Raw genomic sequence first — 19,793 nt, forward strand, 5'->3', positions numbered from 1 at the left:
GAAACTCACCGACGTGTGCAGATAGCAGCGAACACCACAAACATACACACCCATACATGCATAGATGGACGCACACGCAAACACACTCACACACATACGTGGATACTTTGAAAACTGGGATGGCTCTGTTCCCCCTTCTGAAACGGTGAGACTTCTTCCACATTATATATTTTTAGGGTTTTGTACATTTTTCCACATTAAATATGCAAAACATTCTGTTGAGAAGCCAATTCATGTGTTTCTGAAGAGTAGTCAATGTTTCTTGCAAGGGTTGCTGTGGTTACATCTTGTGCAGGTGATTAATATGCAGGTGTTGTGCAAATCTTGTGCAGGTGATGAATTGTTTTGTTTTTGTTTTGAATTTTTGAGTGGCATTGTGACGATTTTATTGTGTATTTAACCAGATTATTTGCTTTGATATTTTTATTACGAGTTGCTCTTTATTCTCTGAATCGCTGTGAAGAAAAAATAAAGGTGGATTTAACCGGATTATTTGCTTTGATGTCTATATTTTTCTTACAAGTTCATCTTTATTCTCTTTGAAATTACTGGGGAAAAAGTGAAAATCCTCAAATATCTTCTGATTGCGTCATCTTTTTTTGTGAGCAATACTTTTTACTCGACAGATGAGAAGGTATAGCATTTGGGTCTGTTTGTCGGTTTCTTTGCACAGAATGTGAGTAGTTGCATTAATTACATTAGACCCCCATCGACCCCTTTATAACCCCACAACCTCACCCCCATTAGACATTTCAGATAAGGATATTGTTACGGACCGCGGATAAGATGTTGTTTTGCCGAGCGGATGGCGCCGCGGCCCTAACAGTTACCCCGACTAACCCGATTCCTGAACGTTGGCCAAAATCGCGCCACAGATATTCAATGGGGAAAAGACTAAAGCGAAGGATGTGAAGAAGAAGAAAGACAAAGGGTAAGGAATACAAATATAATTTATTTACTATACACAAAGAATTAAGTTAAGCACCCCTACACAACAAATTAAGGTAAGCACCCCCTAATATATATTCTTTGTGTATATGTATACATTGGCATATATTCTAAGGTATGTGAGATCAAATAATGATTGGTATGACATTAGCAATTATCCATTGATGAAATGCAGATGAGTGCACTCATCTGTGACGCCCATCGCTCATGCAGCACGTGTTATCATCCACGTGGTCGTGATTTTCTGTAAATGCACTATCATCACGGGGTATTGCAAGTCACGCCTGAGCTCGTGTGGGGGTTACATGGTCATTTTCTCGTAATGGTGGCTCGTAGACGGTTGTCGGACGGAGAACGATGGCGGATAATAGGCATGATCGAGTCCGGAATGTCCAGAAAAGCTGTAGCTCGAACGTTTGGTTACCACCATTCGGTGATCAGTCGGTTGGTGCAGAAACACCAGGAAACGGATGCGGTGAAGGACCGCCCAAGGTCTGGAAGACCTCGCGTGACAACAGTCCGCCAAGATAGAGCGCTTTTGAGACTGGTGCGACGATATCCCTTCGCCTCGAGCCATTTCCTGAAGGACAACTGGCTGCCCAACAGAAGGCTATGTCACCGTACCGTGAGGAACCGCCTGAAATCGGCCGGTTTAAGGTCAAGACGAGTGATCAAGCGTCCAAGGCTACTCGAACGACATCAGAGGGAGCGTTTGGCATGGTGCCTAGCGCGACGTGGATGGAACATCCGGTCTTGGAGGCGAGTTCATTGGTCGGATGAAAGCCGGTTCTTGCTGTACGTGACAGATGGGCGTGTTCGGGTGTGGCGCCACAAAAACACCGCGTATGCACCTAAAAACATTCAACCAACGGTACCCTTTGGTGGTGGCTCGATTATGGTCTGGGGATGCTTCTCCCATGACTGTAAGTTGGACCTGATAACTGTGCGAGGTAACCTCAACGGAGAGCGATATGCCGAGGAAATCCTGAATACCACCGTAATCCCGCACTTCGATGACCACACCCTCGCCAGCAGACCCATCTTCATGGATGACAACGCCAGGCCTCACCGTGCGAGACGCGTCCGAGCCTTGCTGGAGCAAGGTGCTGTGACAACCATCCCCTGGCCTGCGTACAGTCCTGACCTGAACCCCCTCGAGCACGTTTGGGACATGTTGGGACGACAAATTGCGAAGATGGTCCCTCCAATAGCCAATCTGGATGAATTGGAACGTGCATTACATCGGGAATGGAACAACCTGCCACAGCAACGCATACGACGGCTTACAGGGTCTATGAGACGTAGGGTTGAGTCAGTGATCCGATCACGTGGGTCCTACACACGTTATTGACGCAAAGATCGCTAGAGGTCTTCTCAGAACAATGACTGTACGTTAGAAAACATAAACGTCAACCACACTGTCCGTGATGGACCTATAGCTCCATACTTAAATTGAGGTGAAAATATGCCTAAAATTCCCAAAAAATTTCACCTTAAATTATTCAGAATAAAATATTGAAAACGGCATGATTGTTATGTTTTTATGTGACCATAATATCACTTCTCCAGAAAATATAGCAATATCATGGGTATATTACACTGTTTTGACGACAACAAACTTGTAATGTGCGAGGTTGTAAAAAAACGGGGGGGGGGGGGGGGGTGCTTAACTTAATTCTTTGTGTATATTTACAACCAAAAGAAACCAAGGAGAAGGAAGGATAATAAAATAAAGACAGAAGGAATCAAGGAGACACAGTGCAAATATTAACTTATACAAGCTTACTTATACCCAGTGACAAGACAAAAGACAGACTACAAGCACACTTACATGGGGGATGATGACAGGAATGGCAGGAGGTGGATGGCTGGAGGGGGCGGAAGGTTCAGCTGGAACCGCAGCACGGTCGGGTCGGGGATGAGCAGCCGCCGCCCTTTCTCGATCGGCGCATTTAGCAGCCGCCGTTCCTTCGCGGCCCCGCTTGAAACTGCCGTCAAGGCCCCGAAGCTGCTGTGGCTGAAGCTGCTGTGGCTGAAGCTGCTGTGGCTGAAGCTGCTGTGGCTGAAGCTGCTGCGTGCCGCTGCTCTTTCAGGGATTCCTCCGCCTCATGCGCCGCGTGCTCTCCACCGGTTCATCTGCCTTCTCTCTCGTATCTCGTGGGGGCCTTGCGTGACGCGTTCTCTCCCTGACGCACCTGCTCTTGGGGATCCCTTACTCAACTGGCTAAGCAGTCCCTCACTCCTTCTTTTATTGCCCTCCCCGGAATCAAGCCGCGGGCTACGAGGGCACGCCTACCGGTTCGCTCACCGCGGTGCTGATTGGTGGTTAAGGGCTCTCTGACTCCAACTTTTGATGACGATGAGGTGCCACACCTTTCTTCCCCGAACAGAGCACATGCTTAATGGTGGCAATTGCAGACAACAGCCAAATGCAGTTGGCAATTGACGAAAGGGGGGTTGGAAGGGAATCTACCTTATTTCACTTGGTGCAATGGAGTATTTCAATTAATGGAAGACACAGCCTTACACTAATACACATAATAAGGATATAACTGTCAACAAGGGGGAAAATCTATGATTGGCTAACGTGTGGTGTTTATGAACTAATTACGGGACGCACTTTGACCTTTATACATAACTGGAGCAAGGAGGGCGATATTTTACAACAATTTACACAACACCAACAACAACAAAAAACATTCTCATTTCCACAACACTGCACCCTCCTCCTCTTAGGCACGTCCCGGGCCTCTTACCTTAACTTTTAGTGTGGCACGTAGGTGTAGTTCCCTCTACATTTAACCTGACCCTGAGTGCGACAGTTTTAAAACATAAATAAATATGTCCCGCTGCTCCATTGCACCCTGCCTAACAGATACAAGCCCACAGCTAACCGAATTGCGGAATGGTCTTCAAACTATACATTTACGGTGGGGGCACATTATTTACAATTACTCTACTTTTATTTACAATACGCAACCCAGGACCTGTGATTGTTCTTTTGGGGGGGAGACAGTCTGCTCTGCATCGACGCACCAGAAAGCACCAAAGCACCCTCAAGCACCAATCGGTGCACAGTCACCACAGTTCTCAATAAAAATAACCAAACAACCCCTAACCCTGCTGGTGGTCTCTTGCTCTTCGGCTCCCTCTGCTGGCTATTTGCTTTCTTCCAGATGTTGTCATCTTCTTTGCTGGCGGCCTATTTGTAATAATAAAATGCACCCAACGTGTCCATTTCTTTTATTTATGGCCCACAGGGGGCCGACTATGTATGGTTCACCTGTGGGGCATCGGTGCCCTGTGGCCAAGGTCCGCCAGCAAGATCTCGGGCCTTCATGGCCGGTTCCAGCAGAGGGGCCATGCCCCAACCCATGGGGTCCATAAGTGGTGCTCAGCCACAGACATGTGGTCCATAATGTGGTGCATCGATGCAGACAGCTGGTTCTGGGAGTTTCGGGCGCACAATGGCGGACCCACGCACGCCCCCTCGGCGCCCAGTGGCGCCCAGGTCCTCATGTGGGAGACACAAGGGGGGAAAAGATAGATGAGCGAGGGGTAAGGTCTCAAGGGTACACATCAAACAAGGCAATGCAAGGCGAAGTGCGTACGGAGAGCGAAGTGAGAAAAGCTCGTCCCTACCGTACGTCACCCCCCCCCCCCCTTGTCACCTACTCTACCCTTGCCCTTACCCCATATTTACAAAATCTACACCTTTACAAATTCGTCGCTACTGTCATGTCTCCCCATATCTCTCCTATACCAAATTCGTCTCCACAATCCCTCTAACCAAAATTTGCCATCACCCAATTCATCATCAATCCTCATAAGGAGGGAGAGATGGAACATCAAAGCACAATGTCACACCCACGTCATGATGCGTCTCACATTCCAAACAATTGCATCAATAAAAATAATAAAACATGGCATGGTGTGGAGTTACGTCACATCAGGTGAGTGGATGTAGATGGTGCGAGGAGATTTCAAACCTAACTATCTTCTAAATGACATTAACACACTTTACACTACCCGGGGTCTTTCCCTGCCAATCCATTGGCCAACTTACACTATGGGTTCCAAAAACCAATTCCCATTGACCAAACTGTGGTGCTTCTCAATTTGGGGTCTCACTCCCCCGATGCAACTCCCTCTGCCATTGCACAATTTCCGGGCTGGGTCGTGCAGCTCTCCCAGCAGGTCTACCCACCTGCACACCTCCACCACTGTAGTTGCCACCCGAGCTTACCTAGCTCCTCACCCTAACCTATCTAACTGGGGAAGGCCCCTCCTGGCTCTGTCACCCCTCGGTGCCCTCTGGCACTGGGCTACCCGGGTCCGTCCTCCAGATCCTCGGGCCCCATCCACAACAACGCTACCGGCTCCCAGAGCCCACCTGCGGCCTCACCTGGCCGACATCCTCACAGTGGTGGAGTGCCCAAACCAACTACACACACTAACAGGCTACACGCCCAACCATTTCCACAACACTAATGCACCCATCACTACACTCCTGTGCAACTACCCGCTCCACAGATGCCAATATCCAACCACAATTTACCTGTACCCTCTACCTAACACTTACACTACCCTCCCCGGGTATTCGTGATGGGGGTCCATCCTTCCCCCATTCACACCTTCGCACCATCCACTCCACTCCACAGTTTCCACCATACTCACTCCATGACCATCCATTCCAATACTCCATATACTCCAAACCATTTATTCCATACACCATATATTCCACACAACCATTCTTCATACACCTGTTGTTGCACACCTGTGCAATCACCTGGTGCCACCTGCACCCTCCTTCCTTCCTGGACCATTTGGTCAGCACAATACACATCACCATCACTCACTCAAACACTGCTCCATACACCTGTCCAGTTGCACACCTGTGCAATCATAATACAACTCACAATCACAATCATTTACTCATACCCTGCTCAATACACTTTCGATCCTCACACACACGGCATCATCTCATCTACCTGTTGCCCTGCTAACTTAGTGCTCCCCTTCTTCCCTTTAAACTAAGCACATACCACGTCATTATCATCCACACTAATCTACCTGCGTCCCCACTTCAGGTATCATTGTCACTACCTAATCTTAACGTTACCTATTGTCATCTTCTAGATCCCTATCATTATATCCTAACCCTCCCGGGCTAGTTTTCACTGCCAAACCCCATAAGTCTAGTGTTCCTTTGGCCCCGGTGGTGAGAGATGGCAGAGTTGCCATCCCGTCACATCGGGTGTCTTCCACTACCAATTTGGCTCATCCAATTGCAACCAATCAAAATTTTTGCCAATCATCTGCCAATCACTCTACCATTACCAATCATCGCTCTGCCAATCCTTTGCCAATCATCAAATTTTGTTTTTTTTTATTTTGGGGCCAAAATACTATCCTCATCATCACAGTCTACTCACTAGTGCCTCTCGGTGCGCCAATTCATCTCCAAAGCCCGGCTTCGTAAAGCCGAGCAATGAATGCGGGTTGCTTGGTGCCGGCGGTTGGATACGTCCGGCATTCGGTGCAGGGAAGGACGTTTACCCGGGCCGAGATCCCACGCACCATCTCGGCACAGAGCCGTCCAATGGCCCAATCTCGACCTGCCGGAACGCCTCAACAAAAAGGGGTCGCCATGACGACCCTTCCTATCGGGCTGCCCGCTCCACCTAGTGGAGCACGGACGCGGCCGTTCAAAGCGCGGCCCGGCGTGGATCTCGCACGGCGGTTCTTTGGAAACCGCCGCGGATCCCCGCGGCTCGCAAAGCTGCCCGGCGCGCACCGAAGGCCCGATTCGGCTATACGTCGTTCTAACCGCTAACCCGGTTAGCGTCGATGCTCCATTCGCATGCTCACACCCCGCAGCCCGTTCCTTGCTCATGCATCCAGCCGTCTCCATGCTCTTTGTCATTGCACCTCCCCTGGCACACCCAGGTACACTCATTCCGCTTACCGACTTTGTCACACACCTGACCACCGCACACCTTTGTACACACTCGTCGTTCGCACACCTCACCAACACACCTCTTCGCACCCCCTCCTCGGTCACCTCCTCTGTGACAACCACAGGTGTGCTCTCACTTGCACACCCAATCACGTGCTTCACTACCAATTCCAGTGTGCATACCCATACGCGCTCTACCATTCCAGGTGTACATCCTCTCTCACCTGCCACAACCAACTCACGCTCCGTGTCACTCTCACTACTTTTACCACCACACTCGGTCGCGCACTCACCCTTAGTCTCGCCAGCGCACTCTTTCCTCATGCACTCGTCCGTTACACACCTTTCTCGCGCATCCTCTTGCGCACACTCTCCCGTTACATCCTCTGTAACACTCACCACAGGTGTGCATTCTCCCTTACTTTTGACAGCGCACTCTTTCCTCATGCACCCGTTCGTTACACACCTTTCTCGCGCATCCTGTTGCGCACACTCTCCCGTTACTCTCCGTAACACTCACCACAGGTGTGCATTCTCCCTTACTTTTGACAGCGCACTCTTTCCTCATGCACCCGTTCGTTACACACCTTTCTCGCGCATCCTCTTGCACACACTCTCACGTTACTTCCTCCGTAACACTCACCACAGGCGTGCATGCTTCCGTTACATCGCCTGTAACACTCCCTACGACGCGCTTCCATGTGCCCCCCCGCACACGCGCTATGACCAACTCACTCTCGACAGCACACTCACTCCTCGGCGCGCACATTTTCCTCACACACCCCAGAGTCGGACATTCTCGCAGACCTCTTCCTTCGCACTCCGTACCTGTCGCACACTTCACCAACGGCCTCTCACGAACACCCGGATCCAAATCAACCCCCAAGCCGACTGAAGCTCCCCTCACATCATATAAATTTCCGAATATATCGCCACTCACCTTGGCACCTCGTCTCCGCACCTCCTTCGCCACCTGTAAACTCTTTATTTGGTCAGTGAGCACATCTTCATGATTTGAACACAGACCTTGCACATACTCCATCACTTCCTCCCTTATCTCCTTTCATAGTTTCCCTCCGTCTCTTCTTAATTTCACTCACCCCCTCTTCCACCTCCTCTAATTTTTCCTTTACCTCCTTCATTTCCCAGTGCGCCCCCTCTATTTCTTCCTCTAACGCCACCTTAACTGTTTATATGTGCGTCCTCACCTCTCGGTCCTTCGTCTCCATTACTTCTGTCACCTCTTCCAACCTCTTCGTCAACCCCTCATGTACCATCTGATATTCCTTCTGTGTCGCTATTAATTCGTTCTTGATGTCTTTTTGTGTCGCTTTTAACCCCCCGATTATTGCAGTGTTCTTTTCCACTTGGTCCACGAGTTCCTTTTGTCCCACTGTCAGCTGTTCTACTCCCTTCGTCAGACCCTCTATTCCCCCCTGTAACCTAGCCGTATTATTCCTCACCTCTTTCTCCAATCGCTTCTCACCTCGCTTTACCTCCTCGCGTACCCCCGAGACCTCCTCGCTTCCACCTCGTCGTATTTCCTCCCCCATCTCCATCTCTTTAGTAGATGCCGCCCTCATCTGTCCCAATTCATCCCTCTGAGCATCCAGTTTACCTTCCAACCCGATTTTCACCTCCTCTATCTGGTTCCCCATCCGTTTGATTTCCCGGGCGGATTGCTCCCCAACTTCCCGCAATTTGTCATCCATTGTATTTTCCAACCCCATTAACCCATTCTTCACCTCTTTTATCCCGTTGTCTAACCCTTCAAATTTATTGTCCAACCCCTTTAAATTATTGTCTAACCCCTCAAATTTACCTTCAAATTTATTTCCCATATTGTTTAACCCGTCTCTTAATTGCTCACTAGTACCCCTTGCTTCATCCCTCATTCTATCCATCTTTGCATCCATTTGGGTCAGGAATAACCTAAAATCAAACCCGACTGGCACAGCGGCTCCAGCCGCCGCTGCGGGCTCGACCCCCGCGGCGCCGCCATCTTGTTCCTCTGCAAACACGTGCGCGTGGGCGCCATTTTGCGCGCCTGAAACCTCCTCAACCACCTCCTCATTGTTCTCCTCCCTCTGATCCTGGGTTACCCCTAACCCCTCTTCTAGTTCCCCCCACCGGCATCCCTTCGCCTTGACTAGCCATGGCGCGATTTCAAATTTTGGATTTTTTTTTTAAAACAAAACAAATTTCGGCAGCTCGTAATTTTGAGCGCGTTAAGCACGCTTCGGGTCCAATCTCGCTCCCGACACCAATTTTTATGGACCGCAGATAAGATGTTGTTTTGCCGAGCGGATGGCGCCGCGGCCCTAACAGTTACCCCGACTAACCCGATTCCTGAACGTTGGCCAAAATCGCGCCACAGATATTCAATGGGGAAAAGACTAAAGCGAAGGATGTGAAGAAGAAGAAAGACAAAGGGTAAGGAATACAAATATAATTTATTTACTATTTACAACCAAAAGAAACCAAGGAGAAGGAAGGATAATAAAATAAAGACAGAAGGAATCAAGGAGACACAGTGCAAATATTAACTTATACAAGCTTACTTATACCCAGGGACAAGACAAAAGACAGACTACAAGCACACTTACACGGGGGATGATGACAGGAATGGCAGGAGGTGGATGGCTGGAGGGAGCGGAAGGTTCAGCTGGAACCGCAGCACGGTCGGGTCGGGGATGAGCAGCCGCCGCCCTTTCTCGATCGGCGCGTTTAGCAGCCGCCGTTCCTTCGCGGCCCCGCTCGAAACTGCCGTCAAGGCCCCGAAGCTGCTGTGGCTGAAGCTGCTGTGGCTGAAGCTGCTGCGTGCCGCTGCTCTTTCAGGGATTCCTCCGCCTCATGCGCCGCGTGCTCTCCACCGGTTCATCTGCCTTCTCTCTCGTATCTCGTGGGGGCCTTGCGTGACGGGTTCTCTCCCTGACGCACCTGCTCTTGGGGATCCCTTACTCAACTGGCTAAGCAGTCCCTCACTCCTTCTTTTATTGCCCTCCCCGGAATCAAGCCGCGGGCTACGAGGGCACGCCTACCGGTTCGCTCACCGCGGTGCTGATTGGTGGTTAAGGGCTCTCTGACTCCAACTTTTGATGACGATGAGGTGCCACGCCTTTCTTCCCTGAACAGAGCACATGCTTAATGGTGGCAATTGCAGACAACAGCCAAATGCAGTTGGCAATTGACGAAAGGGGGGTTGGAAGGGAATCTACCTTATTTCACTTGGTGAAGACACAGCCTTACACTAATACACATAATATGGATATAACTGTCAACAAGGGGGGAAATCTATGATTGGCTAACGTGTGGTGTTTATGAACTAATTACGGGACGCACTTTGACCTTTATACATAACTGGAGCAAGGAGGGCGATATTTTACAACAATTTACACAACAACAACAACAAAAAAAAAACATTCTCATATCCACAACAATATCTTTGTCATCATGCAAGTATAATTATTTAGTCATTTACTTGTCATTACAATCCAAAACATGTAAAACACCTGTTCGGCTGCAATTAGAAAATGTATCAACCAAATTTGTTGTGCACAATATTCAATAACGTAAAACACTTGATGAATCAAGTTTTTCAAATTATCAAATTGCTTTTTCAATGGCAGCTATTGTTTATTTGGATTTTGCAAGTGTTTGCTGTGACATCTTTCTCGTTTGAAGATTATTTATTACTTCTGGTGGCAAAGTTCGGTTTGAGGTTGTGTGGTTTATTGGGTTGAAGAGTATATGGTCAAAGTGAGGGATGCAGGTTCAAATTCTGTCTTTCTAACTCACTGTGATGGATGTGACCCAAATCACTTTAAGGCCGCTGTGTATATAAAAAGACTATGACGCCATCTACAACACTCACCAATTTGCCAAATATTCATGCCCAGGGTTGGTTTACCGTACCTGTGAATTGAATGAAGCAGCTGGGGAACTGTGCCAGCGGCTGCGCAAAGTTTGTTACTTGGCCGAGCGAACCAGCATTGTGTCCCACACCCAACTGTCTCAGAGCAATTACCCCAAAGAGCACTATCTCTGATGAAACTCGAACAGTACAAGTCAAGACACAATCCTTTATACCATATAGGATTGAGCAAGCAAGGCGAGAAATGGCGGGAAAACGAGCAATGATAATTCCACAGGGAATTAAGGGAAAAGCGAGCACAAGCAACAGTTCAGTATTGTGGGTATTGATCCACTGTGGCAACCTCTTTGTATGGATTTGATTATCGTGGGGTTTAATGCTGAGCTGTGATGGTTACCTTGCACCGCGAGGCTTTCACACTGCAAATAATGAAATGGGACCAAAACAACAGACAAAAGTGATTATTTAAATTATATTTATTTGCAAGTTTACAAAACTGAAGAACAATTTACAAAAGAAACATCACCTATGACGGAATACAAAGGAAAACTGAGACTAATAGGGGAGGAATGATGAGGGCGATGGGGCAAGTTCAATCGCTTCTGAATGTTTAATCTGTGTCAACCACCAACGAATGCCGACAGACGCAGGGATTGACTTTGGCCACGATTCCGCGATATTCTCGCATAAAGTTGGAAAATATCGCATACAATTTTGGCTAGAGTGATAAAAAAATCGCATAGAGCATGTCAGTAGTCGCGGTATAGTTTTCAGGCGAAACGGTTTCAAATCGTGTACTTACCACTGCTTTTGTCAGGTCTGGAAGTTGTCAAAGACGAAGCTATTCTGAACTGTAAACAGACCGTAGCCATTTTAATTTCGCTTTCACGCTTTATGGTAGCCGTGACAATGTTTTGCGGCATTAAACGACGGCTTTTCGGCAAGCACGTGTTCGCTGTCTGCAGTAGTTTCTGGATTACGCTTTTTCCGAAAATGCTGCCGAAAAAGAGACCTCTGCAACCACAGCCTGATGGGCAAAGTATAAAACGATTCTTTATAGGTACCAGCAGTAGTTCTAACACTGAGGACAACCAGGATGATCCAGCTGGTGACCGTATGCAGGGCGAAAGCGGGACAGTGGCCAGCGCCGCCACAGTGCAGACAGCTACTTCCGGCAAAACTTTAATAACGTTTCAAGACAGCTGGGTCCTTAAATTCGGAGACTGGCTGAGATATGATGCCGATCAGAACAAAATGTATTGTTCACTGTGTAGATCGGAGAAGTTAGTCAACAGTCTAAGTCAAGGTACAAATAATTTCAAAACGACTACAATAACCCGACATATCGTCATCTGATCACCAACGAGCGATTGCAGCACCACTGGCGAGAAGAAATCTTGAACTCACTGTTGAGGGGGCTAAATCAAAAGAAGAGGAAAGTATTTTGACGTGTCTGAAAGTGGTGAATTGGATGTCGAAGGAAGAAATTCCCCTGTCTAAGTATAACAACTTGCTGACCTTGTTGTCAGAGCTTAATACCCCAAATCTGGAGAATTTAAAAGTGAACAAATATGTGCCATATGCGAGTTATAAATCAGCCTGTGCTTTTCTGGATGCCATTTCCACAACAATTGACAAATCCGTCAGCGAGAAGCTCCACAAGTCATCTGCCATTACAATTATGACAGACGAGAGTACAGACATTGCTGTACATCACAAGCTGTGTGTAACAGCCAGAATTTTGGATCCGAAAACTATGACGCCCTCCACTCTATTTTTGACGGATCTGCATATCACCTCGACAACAGGAAGTGGCATATTTAAAGCCATCCAACAACATCTGTCAGAGAGGAAGATTACCATGGCCCAAGTATCAGGTAAAAACTTTAAACTTTTTTTTCCTTTCGATTAATCAGTTAAATGGTTTCAATGTTCGCGCATAATCAGAGACAATCTTTTCTGTCAAAAGTAATTACTGTTTAGAAAACAAAAAATGAATATTTACTATTTTGTAAAGAAAACGTGCTGACTGTTAGTGTTTAGTGTTAAAAACTAAACACTGATAGTGATATACTCTAAAAGTCAATGTGTTACCGTTTCATATATACACCAGCCAATTCATGTTAAGTATATGCATGGGTTTCCCTTTTGATTTTGATATTGCGTTGGGTACTGATGGAGCTTCTGTGATGACTGGAAGGAAGGAAGGTCTAACTGGTCAGTTCCTGAGGCACAATCCACATCTGATCAACACACACTGCTCGGCTCACCGAGTTGCCCTATGTTCAGAGCAGGCAGCTGAGAAAGTCCCAGGTAAGAAATAAATAAAATCTATTTTTGTTGTTTTGTTTAAATTTCTCAAAAACTCAAATGTAACTTGAATTGCTTTTGTCTTGCATACTTTACTAGAACTCAATATAAAAGTCAGTAGATGTTGGAAAAAATGTTTTGTTTCTGATAAAATTTATGAATGTAAAAAAGTAATTGTATTATGTACAGTTAGTATTGATATTTCCAACACATGCTTCTATTTCAACTGTTACAGGTATAAAGTATTACCAAGGTGTATTAGAATCCCTGTTCGACTACTTCAAGAAGTCTCCAAAGAGAAATGACAGCTTGATAGAAGTTCAGAAACTTTTGGAAGAACCCACACTGAAGTGTAGGGAAGTTCACCAAGTGAGGTGGCTCAGTTTCTATCAAGCTATGGAGACAATCCATCGGACCCTGGACTCACTTTTGACCTTGTTTAGCAGTAACAGCGCTTCGGACACAAAGGCTAAAGGATTGAAAAAGAAACTTGGTGAAGACTTCTTGGTGAAGACTATACATGACATATGCCTTAATTCACATCTTGAAACCTGTCATGAAGATGAGCGTCTTCTTTTAGAGGAAAGACATTGACATCGGAAGTGTTCAGGTATTGCTCTGATCAAAATGTGTTCAGTAATAAAAAGTAACATAATACTAAATAGTTACAGGTAATAAAATAAATATGCAAGCTTCATTGAAAATTGGATTCAATGGAACTTTCTTGTGAAGCAACAGTAATAGCTGTGTAGGATGCAAAAGCAGCAATATATATATATATATATATGATTTTTATAATTATTATTGAATACATGTTGTAGTAATTATGATTTGTGTGAAATAATGAACCAGCATTAAATTCACATGCCCAGTTGATAATAATTTATATGTAACGTTTACTTCACTGTTCAGACAGTTGTTGATTCATGTATCGGTGAACTGAGAGAACTCTTGGACGAACATGATGACAAGCAACTGAAGGCAGATCTGAAAGACGGTATATTCAAGGGGAACCATGCGATCACCAAGTCTTGCTGCAGCTTTGAAAAGGCCAGGGTCGATTTTATCACAGCTCTCATAGAAAATGTGAGCAAGAGGTAATGAAACAGTTCAGTTTAGAATGAGCTTATTTATATTATTATATTCAATTTATGGTGCTAGTAACCATCTCCATAGGTGAATTTACTCACCTGTGACCAGATTACCAATGGCAAAAAAACAACCAATCAATCCAATAAATTAATCAACCCAATAAATAAATGAATGAGTCAAATCAATCTTACTCTGCCGCTCACAGCACAATCAACACCAGATGGTTACAGGTACATCGGAGTCAGGTACCAACATATTCATAAGATATATTAATTTATTACAGAAATGATAAATCCTTCATATTGTTTAATGTTTTGTTTTCCTTCAGATTTCCAGACAAGCAACTGATGACAAGTATGTGCATTTTTGGTATGAGACCAGTCTCTCTCCTGCCAGAGGAGGAGCTGAGGGTGTGGGGTGACCAGTCCCTCTCTGTGATTCTGGACCACTTTTCTGTTCCACAGAATCATACCTACAGAGATACATCTTCAGGGGAACAGAAGACCTCTACAAGTGATACTATTGTTAACTGGGAGGAAACCATAGAAGAGTGGAAGCAGTTGAAGCAGGTTGTTAGGACTCAAGGTTACCCCAGAAATTCAACAGCAGCCCTATGGTCTCTAATACATGAGTACCATGCAACCCAGTTTCCCAAACTGCTAAAACCAGCAGGGTTTATCCTGACCCATCCCGTTCATACATCAGACTGTGAGAGGGCCTTCTCTTCTCAAAATCGGGTCACCACTCCATTGAGGAACAGACTCTCTGCTGAGCACTGTGACCAACTGATGCGAGTCATGCTGCAGGGTCCTGTACGACAGCAGTTCGACTTTGTCTCTGTCCTACAGGAGTCGAGGAGGGCAAAGCAGAGAGCAATATTTATTCAGAACTGAACATTCTTGGTTTTGATAACACCATCACCAAGGACATTGTGATTGACATGATTTTTCAGCAAAGCTGATGATTTACTGTCTAAGGTTAAGAACATTGTTTCTTGTCTTATGATAATCTATCTTCAGGGAGGCGGACATTGTCATGTGATCAAACAACATGACTTTTGATGTTTTCAATCAGTATTATTAAATGTGATCAATTGTGCTAATTCATGGCAACTTATGTGTTAAACTTATGTGTGGCATGGTTCATCATTTACGCTATAGGTTCTCATAGTGGTCCCTACCGCCCCCCAGTGGGCGCTGGGAACTTTCAGGGGGGTGCTCGAGAGTCCATGGGCGGTAGGGGGGCGCTGGCAATGATTTGGGGGGGCACTGGCGATTTAGAGGAGCAGCGGCGATTTGGAGCGCTCATTGGGCTTCCTGCAGTCTGAACAGGTTACCCAGCACCATTCGGCAAATTGGCCATCCAATCAACGACCAGATTCTTTCCCCCTTCGCATGGTTTTTATGATCACATATTCGCTGATGTCGTGTAGGTATTTTGTTGTCCATACATGCTCATGCAACAAACATGATAGTGTATGAAACCAGCAAAATACTATTGGCCGCCAATGCGGCCAATATTACAACACTAATTTTTGTCACGTGGTGCCATTTCAACCAATCGGCTTGAAAGAATCTTTTTATGTGGGATATAATACACTCTATTCGTGCTGGACTATTCAACGTGCCTGGTTCAACTTTACAGCCTGGCCTTGCCAGCACAGACATTGGGCAAGGTATGAACAGTCAGTGTTAGCGCTGGTGTTAGTCTTTCGACATTTTGGCGTGTTGATTTCGTTATTCAAAAAAGCTTCACGTCCGGTCGGCTTCAAGATGTCGGCCTCAAAGAAAAAGTGTCGTCAGTATTCCGTTGAATACATCAAGTATGGATTCATTCCATCTCCGACGAACAAACAGTTACCGATGTGTTTCTGGTGGGGTATCACGCTGTCCAATGAAGCAATGAAACCATCTCGACTGAGCGAGCACCTGAGTAAAAAGCACAGTGATAACGCTCGCGCAGAGGTCAGCTATTTCCAATCGCTGAAAGAGAAATTTGAGAAGCGATCCATTGTAACGACGATGTTCAAAGCCAGCCAAAAGCTTGTGGATAAAGGACTGGAAGCGTCGTATAAGCTGTCATTACTCATCCCCAGATCTGGAAAACCGTATTCAATCGGTGAACAGTTGATCAAACCAGCTGTTGGGGAAGTGATAAAAACCGTTATGGGCCAGGATCCGAATCCAGTTCTCTCGTCGATTGCGCTCAGCAATGATTCCGTGGCCAGGCGGATTGATGAAATGTCATCAGATGTAGAAGATAAGCTGTGTAGTGAGCTGAGAAGCACACACTTCGCCATCCAGCTGGATGAGTCCACTTTGCGTGACAGTGAAGCTCTGTTACTCTGCTACGTTCGCTTCATCCGTGATCACGAAATGGTGGAAGAAATGTTGTTTGCCCGCTCTCTCCAGACCGATACGAAGGGTTCTTCCATCTTCCAAACATTGGAGAAGTACTTTACTGATAAGAACATACCGATGGAGAACATTCTCGCTTGCGCGACGGACGGGGCACCAGTGATGGTTGGCCGCCAGCGTGGTTTTATTGCGCTTCTGAAGAGCCAGGTACCGTCCGTGTTCGCCATTCACTGTGTCGTGTACCGCCAGCATCTTGTAGAAAAAGCTCTCAGCACCAGACTTCATACATCACTCCAAACAGTAATCAAAGCAGTGAATAAAATCAAGGTGTCATCTCTGCATGATCGGCTGTTTCGTCAGCTTTGCCAGGAGAACGATGAGGCATTCGAGCGGCTCCTCTTGCACACCGAAGTTCGATGGTTGTCCAAAGGCACTTGTTTGACCCGTTTCCTCAACAGTGGTCGAGTTTCTGTCGGAAATTGATACGGAGCTATCGGAGAAAGTGAATGCGATTGAGCATGATGTGGCTTACCTCACGGACATATTCAGTATCCTGAATGATGTCAACAAACAACTCCAGGGTGACCATATGACACTGATTAAAGCAAAGAAAGTGATCGGCGCATTCCTAACCAAGGCGACTCTGCACAGGGAAACCCTCGGCCGCAGAGATATGCACCACTTTCCCCAGTTGGCAAAGGAAACTGCTGTTTCTGATGAAGAGCTGCTCGTTTATTGCAATCACCTTGAGAAGATTCGTGGAGATATGGAGCAGCGTTTCAGAGACATGCTAGAACTGTCGGTGCCAGCATGGATGATCAACCCATTCAAATGTGACATTCAAGATGTGAAGCGCGAATTACAGTACGAAATTATCAACCTCCACAATGATGAAGAGGCGAAGGCAAGATTGTCGCAGCATGAATACGGCAAATTCTGGATTCTGGAGCGGGGCGAATACCCCGCAATGTGGACAGAGGCAGAACTTTTGCTGATGGCGGTCCCCACATCATACCTCGTTGAAAGAGGGTTCAGCGCCGTGAAGGTGCTGCTGACCAAGTATCGAAACCGCCTTGACATTACCAAGAGGGGTGATCTGCGTCTCTACCTCACTGAGATGGAGCCAGACGTTCGTAATCTCGCAGCGAGTCACCAGGCCCACTCTTCACACTAACGGTATTTGGGCCTGTGATAACAGATTCCCAGTTTGCCTCACCTGGGCCTGTTCTGCTGAAACATTGGAGGTCGTGCAAAATAAAATAAAAAGTAAAGTAAAATAAAGTAAAATATTATTCAGAAAATATTTGGCTTCTGTTATTTTTGCTTCCTATCTACATACATTCTGGGTGTCCGACCACGAACGATAGGACAATGGGGTCATTGGGCCGGTCCAAGAGGGCAGAAGGGGGCGGTAGTCCAAAAAAGTTTGAGAACCACTGATTTATGCAATAAAAGCCACAGGGAGTGAGATAGTCGATTCGAATACAGAAAGAAACACACGTCTTTGTTTTCTTGACCATATTTATTTTTAATTAATACCCCGAGAATAATGATTTGACGAGCAAGAGTAAAATTTTATCTCAAAACAATTTTGAATAATCCCATCGTGTTTGGAAAAAATCTCATTGTTTTGTACACAGCATTTTTGTTTGTACATTGTTTTGAACATTTTTTTTTCTCCCATTGCCAAAATGCTCCAGGATAATCCCTGCAGATGGGACTCCCGTTCGACGTCCATCCAAGGGATATACACACAAGGATGCTTTGCCCTGCCTGCGAGACACCAGGATGACAGTTTATAGCTGGGCTGAGATTCAAATCCAGGCTAGATGGCTTAGAGGTGGGTGTGCTTACCTCCAGTTCATCTTGTCAGGCCGAATATATGTGCACCCCTCATCTGTTATTTATTTGTTTATTTGAAATTGTTATATCATTGCCAGATGAATAAAAACACGTGAAGTGGTGACAATGAAGCTCTTCCAACTCCAACTTATCATTCTTCACCCTCTCCCATACAGGTTTTCTTTGTGTCTGTCCGTTCTGGAGGAAGCAGTCAGGTGTACTTCATGACCCTCAACCGCCACTCCATCATGAATTGGTGACTCTTTAGCTGCCCTGGATACGTGTGGAGAATAGGAGAAGGCTGCTGGAAGAACTTTGAGGAGTTTCGAACCGTTAGCATTTGTCTTGGTTCAAATCTCTTCGGTTGTGACTTGTCCCCACATCTCACGGCTGCGGCTTTTCTGAGTTACATTTCATCTTATTTCCTGAGCACAAGGCACGTGATGGTATTTTAAATCTTCATATTCGCGTATCTTGACAGCTGCTTTTGACTTCTCATTATATGTTGGTTTTTTTCATTATTATATATGTAATTAGCTCATAAACTTGCATACACAAGTGGGGAATTTTTTTAAGGTTGCTTTTTGCAGCTGTCTGCAGAAGTTTCTCTTGCAGGTCTCATTGACACGAGACCATAGTTTTCAAGCTTTGTAATTTTATTCGGCACGCATACAACAACAACAACAACAACAACAACAACATGCATTTTAAAGGCCATTTTCCCTGCTAGAGCGGGGGTTAGCCTTGCGGTCCCCATGACAATCTTCTCCATTTTGCCCTATTTTCTGCATCTCTCCGTGTTAACCCCCTTGCCCGCATTTCTTCTTCCACCATCTTTAGCCAAGTCTTTCTCGGTCTTCCCCGTCTTCTACTTCCTTCTACATTCATTTCCATCACTCTTCTCAACCAGTCACTTTCATCCTTCCTCAACACATGACCAAACCATCTCAACCTGTTCCTCTTCACAGCATCAATCACAGGCTCTATTCCCATCATCTTCCGCAATTCATCATTTGTCTTCCTCTCTCTCAACGATACTCCACACATCCACCGAACCATTCGCATTTCCACCCTTTCCAGCCTTCGTTGCTGCTCTTCGTTCATTACCCATGTCTCGCTCCCATAAATCATAACACTTCTCACACATGCAGCATACACCTTTCCCTTCAGCTTCAACGACACTCCCCTCCTCGTCAGCACGCCACTCAGTTCCTGAAACTTCTTCCATGCACATCTCACTCTAGCAACCGTTGCCGAGTCTGATCCACCTTCTCCATCCAGCATGTCTCCGAGGTAGCAAAATGTTTTCACACCTTCCAGCTTCACGCCGTCTCCAAGATCCAACTCAACATTTCCTCCATCAGCAGCTCCCTCTGTGCACACCTTACATTTGAATGTAACTGCCACACTG

The 19,793-nt window shown here is 46.2% G+C and overlaps 1 long non-coding RNA gene across 1 annotated transcript; it reads left to right on the forward strand.

Annotated features, from left to right (window-relative positions):
• Nucleotides 1-18,049: 18,049 nt before the first annotated feature.
• LOC137417962 (uncharacterized) lies at nt 18,050-18,940 on the forward strand. The gene is made up of 2 exons (XR_010982536.2): nt 18,050-18,380; nt 18,559-18,940. It is a non-coding gene; the product is annotated as an uncharacterized LOC137417962 (long non-coding RNA).
• The last annotated feature ends 853 nt before the right edge of the window (nt 18,941-19,793 follow it).

This window comes from Myxine glutinosa, chromosome 2, assembly GCF_964187855.1.
Source record: "Myxine glutinosa chromosome 2, kmMyxGlut1.1, whole genome shotgun sequence".
Classification (NCBI taxonomy): domain Eukaryota; kingdom Metazoa; phylum Chordata; class Myxini; order Myxiniformes; family Myxinidae; genus Myxine; species Myxine glutinosa.